We start from the raw sequence: 16,786 nt of genomic DNA on the forward strand, positions 1-16,786 counted from the left end.
CAGCAGAGAGGTCAAATCACAGTAATGCAAACTCAGTCAGAGACATAGATTTTCACTTGCAACTTGCTTTAACATGTTTAACAGTGCATGGAATGTTGTCTAAAACAAAAAAGAATGATGCATTTTATGGCTGGATCTGTTTTTATCACTTTCTGAATTGGACGTTGAAAATGAGCTTTGCTCAGCCAGCAGAGAGGTCAAATCACAGTAATGCAAACTCAGTCAGAGACATAGATTTTCACTTGCAACTTGCTTTAACATGTTTAACAGTGCATGAATTGTTGTCTAAAACAAAAAAGAATGATGCATTTTATGGCTGGATCTGTTTTTATCACTTTCTGAATTGGATGTTGAAAATGAGCTTATCTCAGCCAGCAGAGAGATCAAATCACAGTAATGCAAACTCAGTCAGAGACATAGATTTTCATTTGCAACTTGCTTTAACATGTTTAACAGTGCATGAAATGTTGTCTAAAACAAAAAAGAATGATGCATTTTATGGCTGGATCTGTTTTTATCACTCTCTGAATAGGACGTTGAAAATGAGCTTTGCTCAGCCAGCAGAGAGGTCAAATCACAGTAATGCAAACTCAGTCAGAGACATAGATTTTCACTTGCAACTTGCTTTAACATGTTTAACAGTGCATGAATTGTTGTCTAAAGCAAAAAAGAATGATGCATTTTATGGCTGGATCTGTTTTTATCACTTTCTGAATTGGACGTTGAAAATGAGCTTATCTCAGCCAGCAGAGAGGTCAAATCACAGTAATGCAAACTCAGTCAGAGACATAGATTTTCATTTGCAACTTGCTTTAACATGTTTAACAGTGCATGAATTGTTGTCTAAAACAAAAAAGAATGATGCATCTTATGGCTGGATCTGTTTTTATCACTTTCTGAATTGGACGTTGAAAATGAGCTTATCTCAGCCAGCAGAGAGGTCAAATCACAGTAATGCAAACTCAGTCAGAGACATAGATTTTCACTTGCAACTTGCTTTAACATGTTTAACAGTGCATGAAATGTTGTCTAAAACAAAAAAAGAATGATGCATTTTATGGCTGGATCTGTTTTTATCACTTTCTGAATTGGACGTGGAAAATGAGCTTTTCTCAGCCAGCAGAGAGGTCAAATCACAGTAATGCAAACTCAGTCAGAGACATAGATTTTCACTTGCAACTTGCTTTAACATGTTTAACAGTGCATGGAATGTTGTCTAAAACAAAAAAGAATGATGCATTTTATGGCTGGATCTGTTTTTATCACTTTCTGAATTGGACGTTGAAAATGAGCTTTGCTCAGCCAGCAGAGAGGTCAAATCACAGTAATGCAAACTCAGTCAGAGACATAGATTTTCATTTGCAACTTGCTTTAACATGTTTAACAGTGCATGAAATGTTGTCTAAAACAAAAAAGAATGATGCATTTTATGGCTGGATCTGTTTTTATCACTCTCTGAATAGGACGTTGAAAATGAGCTTTGCTCAGCCAGCAGAGAGGTCAAATCACAGTAATGCAAACTCAGTCAGAGACATAGATTTTCACTTGCAACTTGCTTTAACATGTTTAACAGTGCATGAATTGTTGTCTAAAGCAAAAAAGAATGATGCATTTTATGGCTGGATCTGTTTTTATCACTTTCTGAATTGGACGTTGAAAATGAGCTTATCTCAGCCAGCAGAGAGGTCAAATCACAGTAATGCAAACTCAGTCAGAGACATAGATTTTCACTTGCAACTTGCTTTAACATGTTTAACAGTGCATGAATTGTTGTCTAAAACAAAAAAAGAATGATGCATTTTATGGCTGGATCTGTTTTTATCACTTTCTGAATTGGACGTTTAAAATGAGCTTATCTCAGCCAGCAGAGAGGTCAAATCACAGTAATGCAAACTCAGTCAGAGACATAGATTTTCACTTGCAACTTGCTTTAACATGTTTAACAGTGCATGAATTGTTGTCTAAAACAAAAAAGAATGATGCATTTTATGGCTGGATCTGTTTTTATCACTTTCTGAATTGGACGTTGAAAATGAGCTTATCTCAGCCAGCAGAGAGGTCAAATCACAGTAATGCAAACTCAGTCAGAGACATAGATTTTCACTTGCAACTTGCTTTAACATGTTTAACAGTGCATGAATTGTTGTCTAAAACAAAAACGAATGATGCATTTTATGGCTGGATCTGTTTTTATCACTTGCTGAATTGGACGTTGAAAATGAGCTTTGCTCAGCCAGCAGAGAGGTCAAATCACAGTAATGCAAACTCAGTCAGAGACATAGATTTTCACTTGCAATTTGCTTTATCATGTTTAACAGTGCATGAAATGTTGTCTAAAACAAAAAAGAATGATGCATTTTATGGCTGGATCTGTTTTTATCACTTTCTGAATTGGACGTTGAAAATGAGCTTTGCTCAGCCAGCAGAGAGGTCAAATCACAGTAATGCAAACTTAGTCAGAGACATAGATTTTCACTTGCATTTTGCTTTAACATGTTTAACAGTGCATGAATTGTTGTCTAAAACAAAAAAGAATGATGCATTTTATGGCTGTATCTATTTTTATCACTTTCTGAATTGGACGTTGAAAATGAGCTTATCTCAGCCAGCAGAGAGGTCAAATCACAGTAATGCAAACTCAGTCAGAGACATAGATTTTCACTTGCAACTTGCTTTAACATGTTTAACAGTGCATGAATTGTTGTCTAAAACAAAAAAGAATGATGCATTTTATGGCTGGATCTGTTTTTATCACTTTCTGAATTGGACGTTGAAAATGAGCTTATCTCAGCCAGCAGAGAGGTCAAATCACAGTAATGCAAACTCAGTCAGAGACATAGATTTTCACCTGCAACTTGCTTTAACATGTTTAACAGTGCATGAAATGTTGTCTAAAACAAAAAAAGAATGATGCATTTTATGGCTGGATCTGTTTTTATCACTTTCTGAATTGGACGTTGAAAATGAGCTTATCTCAGCCAGCAGAGAGGTCAAATCACAGTAATGCAAACTCAGTCAGAGACATATATTTTCACTTGCAACTTGCTTTAACATGTTTAACAGTGCATGAATTGTTGTCTAAAACAAAAAAGAATGATGCATTTTATGGCTGGATCTGTTTTTATCACTTTCTGAATTGGACGTTGAAAATGAGCTTATCTCAGCCAGCAGAGAGGTCAAATCACAGTAATGCAAACTCAGTCAGAGACATAGATTTTCACTTGCAACTTGCTTTAACATGTTTAACAGTGCATGAATTGTTGTCTAAAACAAAAAAGAATGATGCATTTTATGGCTGGATCTGTTTTTATCACTTTCTGAATTGGACGTTGAAAATGAGCTTTGCTCAGCCAGCAGAGAGGTCAAATCACAGTAATGCAAACTCAGTCAGAGACATAGATTTTCACTTGCAACTTGCTTTAACATGTTTAACAGTGCATGAAATGTTGTCTTACACAAAAAAGAATGATGCATTTTATGGCTGGATCTGTTTTTATCACTTTCTGAATTGGACGTTGAAAATGAGCTTATCTCAGCCAGCAGAGAGCTCAAATCACAGTAATGCAAACTCTGTCAGAGACATAGATTTTCACTTGCAACTTGCTTTAACATGTTTAACAGTGCATGAATTGTTGTCTAAAACAAAAAAGAATGATGCATTTTATGGCTGGATCTGTTTTTATCACTTTCTGAATTGGACGTTGAAAATGAGCTTTGCTCAGCCAGCAGAGAGGTCAAATCACAGTAATGCAAACTCAGTCAGAGACATAGATTTTCATTTGCAACTTGCTTTAACATGTTTAACAGTGCATGAATTGTTGTCTAAAACAAAAAAGAATGATGCATTTTATGGCTGGATCTGTTTTTATCACTTTCTGAATTGGACGTTGAAAATGAGCTTATCTCAGCCAGCAGAGAGGTCAAATCACAGTAATGCAAACTCAGTCAGAGACATAGATTTTCACCTGCAACTTGCTTTAACATGTTTAACAGTGCATGAAATGTTGTCTAAAACAAAAAAGAATGATGCATTTTATGGCTGGATCTGTTTTTATCACTTTCTGAATTGGACGTTGAAAATGAGCTTATCTCAGCCAGCAGAGAGATCAAATCACAGTAATGCAAACTCAGTCAGAGACATAGATTTTCATTTGCAACTTGCTTTAACATGTTTAACAGTGCATGAATTGTTGTCTAAAACAAAAAAGAATGATGCATTTTATGGCTGGATCTGTTTTTATCACTTTCTGAATTGGACGTTGAAAATGAGCTTATCTCAGCCAGCAGAGAGGTCAAATCACAGTAATGCAAACTCAGTCAGAGACATAGATTTTCACCTGCAACTTGCTTTAACATGTTTAACAGTGCATGAAATGTTGTCTAAAACAAAAAAGAATGATGCATTTTATGGCTGGATCTGTTTTTATCACTTTCTGAATTGGACGTTGAAAATGAGCTTATCTCAGCCAGCAGAGAGGTCAAATCACAGTAATGCAAACTAAGTCAGAGACATAAATTTTCATTTGCAACTTGCTTTAACATGTTTAACAGTGCATGAATTGTTGTCTAAAACAAAAAAGAATGATGCATCTTATGGCTGGATCTGTTTTTATCACTTTCTGAATTGGACGTTGAAAATGAGCTTATCTCAGCCAGCAGAGAGGTCAAATCACAGTAATGCAAACTCAGTCAGAGACATAGATTTTCACTTGCAACTTGCTTTAACATGTTTAACAGTGCATGAAATGTTGTCTAAAACAAAAAAAGAATGATGCATTTTATGGCTGGATCTGTTTTTATCACTTTCTGAATTGGACGTGGAAAATGAGCTTTTCTCAGCCAGCAGAGAGGTCAAATCACAGTAATGCAAACTCAGTCAGAGACATAGATTTTCACTTGCAACTTGCTTTAACATGTTTAACAGTGCATGGAATGTTGTCTAAAACAAAAAAGAATGATGCATTTTATGGCTGGATCTGTTTTTATCACTTTCTGAATTGGACGTTGAAAATGAGCTTTGCTCAGCCAGCAGAGAGGTCAAATCACAGTAATGCAAACTCAGTCAGAGACATAGATTTTCACTTGCAACTTGCTTTAACATGTTTAACAGTGCATGAATTGTTGTCTAAAACAAAAAAGAATGATGCATTTTATGGCTGGATCTGTTTTTATCACTTTCTGAATTGGATGTTGAAAATGAGCTTATCTCAGCCAGCAGAGAGATCAAATCACAGTAATGCAAACTCAGTCAGAGACATAGATTTTCATTTGCAACTTGCTTTAACATGTTTAACAGTGCATGAAATGTTGTCTAAAACAAAAAAGAATGATGCATTTTATGGCTGGATCTGTTTTTATCACTCTCTGAATAGGACGTTGAAAATGAGCTTTGCTCAGCCAGCAGAGAGGTCAAATCACAGTAATGCAAACTCAGTCAGAGACATAGATTTTCACTTGCAACTTGCTTTAACATGTTTAACAGTGCATGAATTGTTGTCTAAAGCAAAAAAGAATGATGCATTTTATGGCTGGATCTGTTTTTATCACTTTCTGAATTGGACGTTGAAAATGAGCTTATCTCAGCCAGCAGAGAGGTCAAATCACAGTAATGCAAACTCAGTCAGAGACATAGATTTTCATTTGCAACTTGCTTTAACATGTTTAACAGTGCATGAATTGTTGTCTAAAACAAAAAAGAATGATGCATCTTATGGCTGGATCTGTTTTTATCACTTTCTGAATTGGACGTTGAAAATGAGCTTATCTCAGCCAGCAGAGAGGTCAAATCACAGTAATGCAAACTCAGTCAGAGACATAGATTTTCACTTGCAACTTGCTTTAACATGTTTAACAGTGCATGAAATGTTGTCTAAAACAAAAAAAGAATGATGCATTTTATGGCTGGATCTGTTTTTATCACTTTCTGAATTGGACGTGGAAAATGAGCTTTTCTCAGCCAGCAGAGAGGTCAAATCACAGTAATGCAAACTCAGTCAGAGACATAGATTTTCACTTGCAACTTGCTTTAACATGTTTAACAGTGCATGGAATGTTGTCTAAAACAAAAAAGAATGATGCATTTTATGGCTGGATCTGTTTTTATCACTTTCTGAATTGGACGTTGAAAATGAGCTTTGCTCAGCCAGCAGAGAGGTCAAATCACAGTAATGCAAACTCAGTCAGAGACATAGATTTTCATTTGCAACTTGCTTTAACATGTTTAACAGTGCATGAAATGTTGTCTAAAACAAAAAAGAATGATGCATTTTATGGCTGGATCTGTTTTTATCACTCTCTGAATAGGACGTTGAAAATGAGCTTTGCTCAGCCAGCAGAGAGGTCAAATCACAGTAATGCAAACTCAGTCAGAGACATAGATTTTCACTTGCAACTTGCTTTAACATGTTTAACAGTGCATGAATTGTTGTCTAAAGCAAAAAAGAATGATGCATTTTATGGCTGGATCTGTTTTTATCACTTTCTGAATTGGACGTTGAAAATGAGCTTATCTCAGCCAGCAGAGAGGTCAAATCACAGTAATGCAAACTCAGTCAGAGACATAGATTTTCACTTGCAACTTGCTTTAACATGTTTAACAGTGCATGAATTGTTGTCTAAAACAAAAAAGAATGATGCATTTTATGGCTGGATCTGTTTTTATCACTTTCTGAATTGGACGTTTAAAATGAGCTTATCTCAGCCAGCAGAGAGGTCAAATCACAATAATGCAAACTCAGTCAGAGACATAGATTTTCACTTGCAACTTGCTTTAACATGTTTAACAGTGCATGAATTGTTGTCTAAAACAAAAAAGAATGATGCATTTTATGGCTGGATCTGTTTTTATCACTTTCTGAATTGGATGTTGAAAATGAGCTTATCTCAGCCAGCAGAGAGGTCAAATCACAGTAATGCAAACTCAGTCAGAGACATAGATTTTCACCTGCAACTTGCTTTAACATGTTTAACAGTGCATGAAATGTTGTCTAAAACAAAAAAGAATGATGCATTTTATGGCTGGATCTGTTTTTATCACTTTCTGAATTGGACGTTGAAAATGAGCTTTGATCAGCCAGCAGAGAGGTCAAATCACAGTAATGCAAACTCAGTCAGAGACATAGATTTTCACTTGCAACTTGCTTTAACATGTTTAACAGTGCATGAATTGTTGTCTAAAACAAAAACGAATGATGCATTTTATGGCTGGATCTGTTTTTATCACTTTCTGAATAGGACGTTGAAAATGAGCTTATCTCAGCCAGCAGAGAGGTCAAATCACAGTAATGCAAAATCAGTCAGAGACATAGATTTTCACTTGCAACTTGCTTTAACATGTTTAACAGTGCATGGAATGTTGTCTAAAACAAAAAAGAATGATGCATTTTATGGCTGGATCTGTTTTTATCACTTTCTGAATTGGACGTTGAAAATGAGCTTTGCTCAGCCAGCAGAGAGGTCAAATCACAGTAATGCAAACTCAGTCAGAGACATAGATTTTCATTTGCAACTTGCTTTAACATGTTTAACAGTGCATGAAATGTTGTCTAAAACAAAAAAGAATGATGCATTTTATGGCTGGATCTGTTTTTATCACTCTCTGAATAGGACGTTGAAAATGAGCTTTGCTCAGCCAGCAGAGAGGTCAAATCACAGTAATGCAAACTCAGTCAGAGACATAGATTTTCACTTGCAACTTGCTTTAACATGTTTAACAGTGCATGAATTGTTGTCTAAAGCAAAAAAGAATGATGCATTTTATGGCTGGATCTGTTTTTATCACTTTCTGAATTGGACGTTGAAAATGAGCTTATCTCAGCCAGCAGAGAGGTCAAATCACAGTAATGCAAACTCAGTCAGAGACATAGATTTTCACTTGCAACTTGCTTTAACATGTTTAACAGTGCATGAATTGTTGTCTAAAACAAAAAAGAATGATGCATTTTATGGCTGGATCTGTTTTTATCACTTTCTGAATTGGACGTTTAAAATGAGCTTATCTCAGCCAGCAGAGAGGTCAAATCACAGTAATGCAAACTCAGTCAGAGACATAGATTTTCACTTGCAACTTGCTTTAACATGTTTAACAGTGCATGAATTGTTGTCTAAAACAAAAAAGAATGATGCATTTTATGGCTGGATCTGTTTTTATCACTTTCTGAATTGGACGTTGAAAATGAGCTTATCTCAGCCAGCAGAGAGGTCAAATCACAGTAATGCAAACTCAGTCAGAGACATAGATTTTCACCTGCAACTTGCTTTAACATGTTTAACAGTGCATGAAATGTTGTCTAAAACAAAAAAGAATGATGCATTTTATGGCTGGATCTGTTTTTATCACTTTCTGAATTGGACGTTGAAAATGAGCTTTGATCAGCCAGCAGAGAGGTCAAATCACAGTAATGCAAACTCAGTCAGAGACATAGATTTTCACTTGCAACTTGCTTTAACATGTTTAACAGTGCATGAATTGTTGTCTAAAACAAAAACGAATGATGCATTTTATGGCTGGATCTGTTTTTATCACTTTCTGAATAGGACGTTGAAAATGAGCTTATCTCAGCCAGCAGAGAGGTCAAATCACAGTAATGCAAAATCAGTCAGAGACATAGATTTTCACTTGCAACTTGCTTTAACATGTTTAACAGTGCATGAATTGTTGTCTAAAACAAAAAAGAATGATGCATTTTATGGCTGGATCTGTTTTTATCACTTTCTGAATTGGACGTGGAAAATGAGCTTATCTCAGCCAGCAGAGAGCTCAAATCACAGTAATGCAAACTCAGTCAGAGACATAGATTTTCACTTGCAACTTGCTTTAACATGTTTAACAGTGCATGAAATGTTGTCTAAAACAAAAAAAGAATGATGCATTTTATGGCTGGATCTGTTTTTATCACTTTCTGAATTGGACGTGGAAAATGAGCTTTTCTCAGCCAGCAGAGAGGTCAAATCACAGTAATGCAAACTCAGTCAGAGACATAGATTTTCACTTGCAACTTGCTTTAACATGTTTAACAGTGCATAGAATGTTGTCTAAAACAAAAAAGAATGATGCATTTTATGGCTGGATCTGTTTTTATCACTTTCTGAATTGGACGTTGAAAATGAGCTTTGCTCAGCCAGCAGAGAGGTCAAATCACAGTAATGCAAACTCAGTCAGAGACATAGATTTTCACTTGCAACTTGCTTTAACATGTTTAACAGTGCATGAATTGTTGTCTAAAACAAAAAAGAATGATGCATTTTATGGCTGGATCTGTTTTTATCACTTTCTGAATTGGACATTGAAAATGAGCTTATCTCAGCCAGCAGAGAGGTCAAATCACAGTAATGCAAACTCAGTCAGAGACATAGATTTTCACTTGCAACTTGCTTTAACATGTTTAACAGTGCATGAATTGTTGTCTAAAACAAAAAAAGAATGATGCATTTTATGGCTGGATCTGTTTTTATCACTTTCTGAATTGGACGTGGAAAATGAGCTTTTCTCAGCCAGCAGAGAGGTCAAATCACAGTAATGCAAACTCAGTCAGAGACATGGATTTTCACCAGCAACTTGCTTTAACATGTTTAACAGTGCATGAAATGTTGTCTAAAACAAAAAAGAATGATGCATTTTATGGCTGGATCTGTTTTTATCACTTTCTGAATAGGACGTTGAAAATGAGCTTTGCTCAGCCAGCAGAGAGGTCAAATGACAGTAATGCAAACTCAGTCAGAGACATAGATTTTCACTTGAAACTTGCTTTAACATGTTTAACAGTGCATGAATTGTTGTCTAAAACAAAAAAGAATGATGCAGTTTATGGCTGGATCTGTTTTTATCACTTTCTGAATTGGACGTTGAAAATGAGCTTTGCTCAGCCAGCAGAGAGGTCAAATCACAGTAATGCAAACTCAGTCAGAGACATAGATTTTCACTTGCAACTTGCTTTAACATGTTTAACAGTGCATGAATTGTTGTCTAAAACAAAAAAGAATGATGCATTTTATGGCTGGATCTGTTTTTATCACTTTCTGAATTGGACGTTGAAAATGAGCTTATCTCAGCCAGCAGAGAGATCAAATCACAGTAATGCAAACTCAGTCAGAGACATAGATTTTCATTTGCAACTTGATTTAACATGTTTAACAGTGCATGAATTGTTGTCTAAAACAAAAAAGAATGATGCATTTTATGGCTGGATCTGTTTTTATCACTTTCTGAATTGGACGTTGAAAATGAGCTTATCTCAGCCAGTAGAGAGGTCAAATCACAGTAATGCAAACTCAGTCAGAGACATAGATTTTCATTTGCAACTTGCTTTAACATGTTTAACAGTGCATGAAATGTTGTCTAAAACAAAAAAGAATGATGCATTTTATGGCTGGATCTGTTTTTATCACTTTCTGAATTGGACGTTGAAAATGAGCTTATCTCAGCCAGCAGAGAGGTCAAATCACAGTAATGCAAACTCAGTCAGAGACATAGATTTTCACTTGCAACTTGCTTTAACATGTTTAACAGTGCATGAATTGTTGTCTAAAACAAAAAAGAATGATGCATTTTATGGCTGGATCTGTTTTTATCACTTTCTGAATTGGACGTTGAAAATGAGCTTATCTCAGCCAGCAGAGAGGTCAAATCACAGTAATGCAAACTCAGTCAGAGACATAGATTTTCACTTGCAACTTGCTTTAACATGTTTAACAGTGCATGAAATGTTGTCTAAAACAAAAAAGAATGATGCATTTTATGGCTGGATCTGTTTTTATCACTTTCTGAATAGGACGTTGAAAATGAGCTTTGCTCAGCCAGCAGAGAGGTCAAATCACAGTAATGCAAACTCAGTCAGAGACATAGATTTTCACCTGCAACTTGCTTTAACATGTTTAACAGTGCATGAAACGTTGTCTAAAACAAAAAAGAATGATGCATTTTATGGCTGGATCTGTTTTTATCACTTTCTGAATTGGACGTTGAAAATGAGCTTTGATCAGCCAGCAGAGAGGTCAAATCACAGTAATGCAAACTCAGTCAGAGACATAGATTTTCACTTGCAACTTGCTTTAACATGTTTAACAGTGCATGAATTGTTGTCTAAAGCAAAAAAGAATGATGCATTTTATGGCTGGATCTGTTTTTATCACTTTCTGAATTGGACGTTGAAAATGAGCTTATCTCAGCCAGCAGAGAGGTCAAATCACAGTAATGCAAACTCAGTCAGAGACATAGATTTTCACTTGCAACTTGCTTTAACATGTTTAACAGTGCATGAATTGTTGTCTAAAACAAAAAAAGAATGATGCATTTTATGGCTGGATCTGTTTTTATCACTTTCTGAATTGGACGTTGAAAATGAGCTTATCTCAGCCAGCAGAGAGGTCAAATCACAGTAATGCAAACTCAGTCAGAGACATAGATTTTCACTTGCAACTTGCTTTAACATGTTTAACAGTGCATGAATTGTTGTCTAAAACAAAAAAGAATGATGCATTTTATGGCTGGATCTGTTTTTATCACTTTCTGAATTGGACGTTGAAAATGAGCTTATCTCAGCCAGCAGAGAGGTCAAATCACAGTAATGCAAACTCAGTCAGAGACATAGATTTTCACTTGCAACTTGCTTTAACATGTTTAACAGTGCATGAATTGTTGTCTAAAACAAAAAAGAATGATGCATTTTATGGCTGGATCTGTTTTTATCACTTTCTGAATTGGACGTTGAAAATGAGCTTATCTCAACCAGCAGAGAGGTCAAATCACAGTAATGCAAACTCAGTCAGAGACATAGATTTTCACTTACAACTTGCTTTAACATGTTTAACAGTGCATGAATTGTTGTCTAAAACAAAAAAGAATGATGCATTTTATGGCTGGATCTGTTTTTATCACTTTCTGAATTGGACGTTGAAAATGAGCTCATCTCAGCCAGCAGAGAGATCAAATCACAGTAATTCAAACTCAGTCAGAGACATAGATTTTCATTTGCAACTTGCTTTAACATGTTTAACAGTGCATGAATTGTTGTCTAAAACAAAAAAGAATGATGCATTTTATGGCTGGATCTGTTTTTATCACTTTCTGAATTGGACGTTGAAAATGAGCTTATCTCAGCCAGCAGAGAGGTCAAATCACAGTAATGCAAACTCAGTCAGAGACATAGATTTTCACCTGCAACTTGCTTTAACATGTTTAACAGTGCATGAAATGTTGTCTAAAACAAAAAAGAATGATGCATTTTATGGCTGGATCTGTTTTTATCACTTTCTGAATTGGACGTTGAAAATGAGCTTATCTCAGCCAGCAGAGAGGTCAAATCACAGTAATGCAAACTCAGTCAGAGACATAGATTTTCACTTGCAACTTGCTTTAACATGTTTAACAGTGCATGAATTGTTGTCTAAAACAAAAAAGAATGATGCATCTTATGGCTGGATCTGTTTTTATCACTTTCTGAATTGGACGTTGAAAATGAGCTTATCTCAGCCAGCAGAGAGGTCAAATCACAGTAATGCAAACTCAGTCAGAGACATAGATTTTCACTTGCAACTTGCTTTAACATGTTTAACAGTGCATGAATTGTTGTCTAAAACAAAAAAGAATGATGCATTTTATGGCTGGATCTGTTTTTATCACTTTCTAAATTGGAGGTTGAAAATGAGCTTATCTCAGCCAGCAGAGAGGTCAAATCACAGTAATGCAAACTCAGTCAGAGACATAGATTTTCACTTGCAACTTGCTTTAACATGTTTAACAGTGCATGAATTGTTGTCTAAAACAAAAAAGAATGATGCATTTTATGGCTGGATCTGTTTTTATCACTTTCTGAATTGGACGTTGAAAATGAGCTTATCTCAGCCAGCAGAGAGGTCAAATCACAGTAATGCAAACTCAGTCAGAGACATAGATTTTAACCAGCAACTTGCTTTAACATGTTTAACAGTGCATGAAATGTTGTCTAAAACAAAAAAGAATGATGCATTTTATGGCTGGATCTGTTTTTATCACTTTCTGAATAGGACGTTGAAAATGAGCTTTGCTCAGCCAGCAGAGAGGTCAAATCACAGTAATGCAAACTCAGTCAGAGACATAGATTTTCACTTGCAACTTGCTTTAACATGTTAAACAGTGCATGAATTGTTGTCTAAAACAAAAAAGAATGATGCATTTTATGGCTGGATCTGTTTTTATCACTTTCTGAATTGGACGTTGAAAATGAGCTTATCTCAGCCAGCAGAGAGGTCAAATCACAGTAATGCAAACTCAGTCAGAGACATAGATTTTCACCTGCAACTTGCTTTAACATGTTTAACAGTGCATGAAATGTTGTCTAAAACAAAAAAGAATGATGCATTTTATGGCTGGATCTGTTTTTATCACTTTCTGAATTGGACGTTGAAAATGAGCTTATCTCAGCCAGCAGAGAGGTCAAATCACAGTAATGCAAACTCAGTCAGAGACATAGATTTTCACTTGCAACTTGCTTTAACATGTTTAACAGTGCATGAATTGTTGTCTAAAACAAAAAAGAATGATGCATTTTATGGCTGGATCTGTTTTTATCACTTTCTGAATTGGACGTTGAAAATGAGCTTATCTCAGCCAGCAGAGAGGTCAAATCACAGTAATGCAAACTCAGTCAGAGACATAGATTTTCACTTGCAACTTGCTTTAACATGTTTAACAGTGCATGAATTGTTGTCTAAAACAAAAAAGAATGATGCATTTTATGGCTGGATCTGTTTTTATCACTTTCTGAATTGGACGTTGAAAATGAGCTTATCTCAACCAGCAGAGAGGTCAAATCACAGTAATGCAAACTCAGTCAGAGACATAGATTTTCACTTACAACTTGCTTTAACATGTTTAACAGTGCATGAATTGTTGTCTAAAACAAAAAAGAATGATGCATTTTATGGCTGGATCTGTTTTTATCACTTTCTGAATTGGACGTTGAAAATGAGCTTATCTCAGCCAGCAGAGAGATCAAATCACAGTAATTCAAACTCAGTCAGAGACATAGATTTTCATTTGCAACTTGCTTTAACATGTTTAACAGTGCATGAATTGTTGTCTAAAACAAAAAAGAATGATGCATTTTATGGCTGGATCTGTTTTTATCACTTTCTGAATTGGACGTTGAAAATGAGCTTATCTCAGCCAGCAGAGAGGTCAAATCACAGTAATGCAAACTCAGTCAGAGACATAGATTTTCACTTGCAACTTGCTTTAACATGTTTAACAGTGCATGAAATGTTGTCTAAAACAAAAAGAATGATGCATTTTATGGCTGGATCTGGTTTTATCACTTTCTGAATTGGACGTTGAAAATGAGCTTATCTCAGCCAGCAGAGAGGTCAAATCACAGTAATGCAAACTCAGTCAGAGACATAGATTTTCACTTGCAACTTGCTTTAACATGTTTAACAGTGCATGAATTGTTGTCTAAAACAAAAAAGAATGATGCATCTTATGGCTGGATCTGTTTTTATCACTTTCTGAATTGGACGTTGAAAATGAGCTTATCTCAGCCAGCAGAGAGGTCAAATCACAGTAATGCAAACTCAGTCAGAGACATAGATTTTCACTTGCAACTTGCTTTAACATGTTTAACAGTGCATGAATTGTTGTCTAAAACAAAAAAGAATGATGCATTTTATGGCTGGATCTGTTTTTATCACTTTCTAAATTGGAGGTTGAAAATGAGCTTATCTCAGCCAGCAGAGAGGTCAAATCACAGTAATGCAAACTCAGTCAGAGACATAGATTTTCACTTGCAACTTGCTTTAACATGTTTAACAGTGCATGAATTGTTGTCTAAAACAAAAAAGAATGATGCATTTTATGGCTGGATCTGTTTTTATCACTTTCTGAATTGGACGTTGAAAATGAGCTTATCTCAGCCAGCAGAGAGGTCAAATCACAGTAATGCAAACTCAGTCAGAGACATAGATTTTAACCAGCAACTTGCTTTAACATGTTTAACAGTGCATGAAATGTTGTCTAAAACAAAAAAGAATGATGCATTTTATGGCTGGATCTGTTTTTATCACTTTCTGAATAGGACGTTGAAAATGAGCTTTGCTCAGCCAGCAGAGAGGTCAAATCACAGTAATGCAAACTCAGTCAGAGACATAGATTTTCACTTGCAACTTGCTTTAACATGTTAAACAGTGCATGAACTGTTGTCTAAAACAAAAAAGAATGATGCATTTTATGGCTGGATCTGTTTTTATCACTTTCTGAATTGGACGTTGAAAATGAGCTTATCTCAGCCAGCAGAGAGATCAAATCACAGTAATTCAAACTCAGTCAGAGACATAGATTTTCATTTGCAACTTGCTTTAACATGTTTAACAGTGCATGAATTGTTGTCTAAAACAAAAAAGAATGATGCATTTTATGGCTGGATCTGTTTTTATCACTTTCTGAATTGGACGTTGAAAATGAGCTTATCTCAGCCAGCAGAGAGGTCAAATCACAGTAATGCAAACTCAGTCAGAGACATAGATTTTCACTTGCAACTTGCTTTAACATGTTTAACAGTGCATGAAATGTTGTCTAAAACAAAAAGAATGATGCATTTTATGGCTGGATCTGGTTTTATCACTTTCTGAATTGGACGTTGAAAATGAGCTTATCTCAGCCAGCAGAGAGGTCAAATCACAGTAATGCAAACTCAGTCAGAGACATAGATTTTCACTTGCAACTTGCTTTAACATGTTTAACAGTGCATGAATTGTTGTCTAAAACAAAAAAGAATGATGCATCTTATGGCTGGATCTGTTTTTATCACTTTCTGAATTGGACGTTGAAAATGAGCTTATCTCAGCCAGCAGAGAGGTCAAATCACAGTAATGCAAACTCAGTCAGAGACATAGATTTTCACTTGCAACTTGCTTTAACATGTTTAACAGTGCATGAATTGTTGTCTAAAACAAAAAAGAATGATGCATTTTATGGCTGGATCTGTTTTTATCACTTTCTAAATTGGAGGTTGAAAATGAGCTTATCTCAGCCAGCAGAGAGGTCAAATCACAGTAATGCAAACTCAGTCAGAGACATAGATTTTCACTTGCAACTTGCTTTAACATGTTTAACAGTGCATGAATTGTTGTCTAAAACAAAAAAGAATGATGCATTTTATGGCTGGATCTGTTTTTATCACTTTCTGAATTGGACGTTGAAAATGAGCTTATCTCAGCCAGCAGAGAGGTCAAATCACAGTAATGCAAACTCAGTCAGAGACATAGATTTTAACCAGCAACTTGCTTTAACATGTTTAACAGTGCATGAAATGTTGTCTAAAACAAAAAAGAATGATGCATTTTATGGCTGGATCTGTTTTTATCACTTTCTGAATAGGACGTTGAAAATGAGCTTTGCTCAGCCAGCAGAGAGGTCAAATCACAGTAATGCAAACTCAGTCAGAGACATAGATTTTCACTTGCAACTTGCTTTAACATGTTAAACAGTGCATGAACTGTTGTCTAAAACAAAAAAGAATGATGCATTTTATGGCTGGATCTGTTTTTATCACTTTCTGAATTGGACGTTGAAAATGAGCTTATCTCAGCCAGCAGAGAGGTCAAATCACAGTAATGCAAACTCAGTCAGAGACATAGATTTTCACCTGCAACTTGCTTTAACATGTTTAACAGTGCATGAAATGTTGTCTAAAACAAAAAAGAATGATGCATTTTATGGCTGGATCTGTTTTTATCACTTTCTGAATTGGACGTTGAAAATGAGCTTTGATCAGCCAGCAGAGAGGTCAAATCACAGTAATGCAAACTCAGTCAG

The sequence above is a fragment of the Danio rerio genome, chromosome 22 (assembly GCF_052040795.2).
Source record: "Danio rerio strain M-AB ecotype USA chromosome 22, GRCz13ab, whole genome shotgun sequence".
Taxonomy (NCBI): Eukaryota; Metazoa; Chordata; class Actinopteri; order Cypriniformes; family Danionidae; genus Danio; species Danio rerio.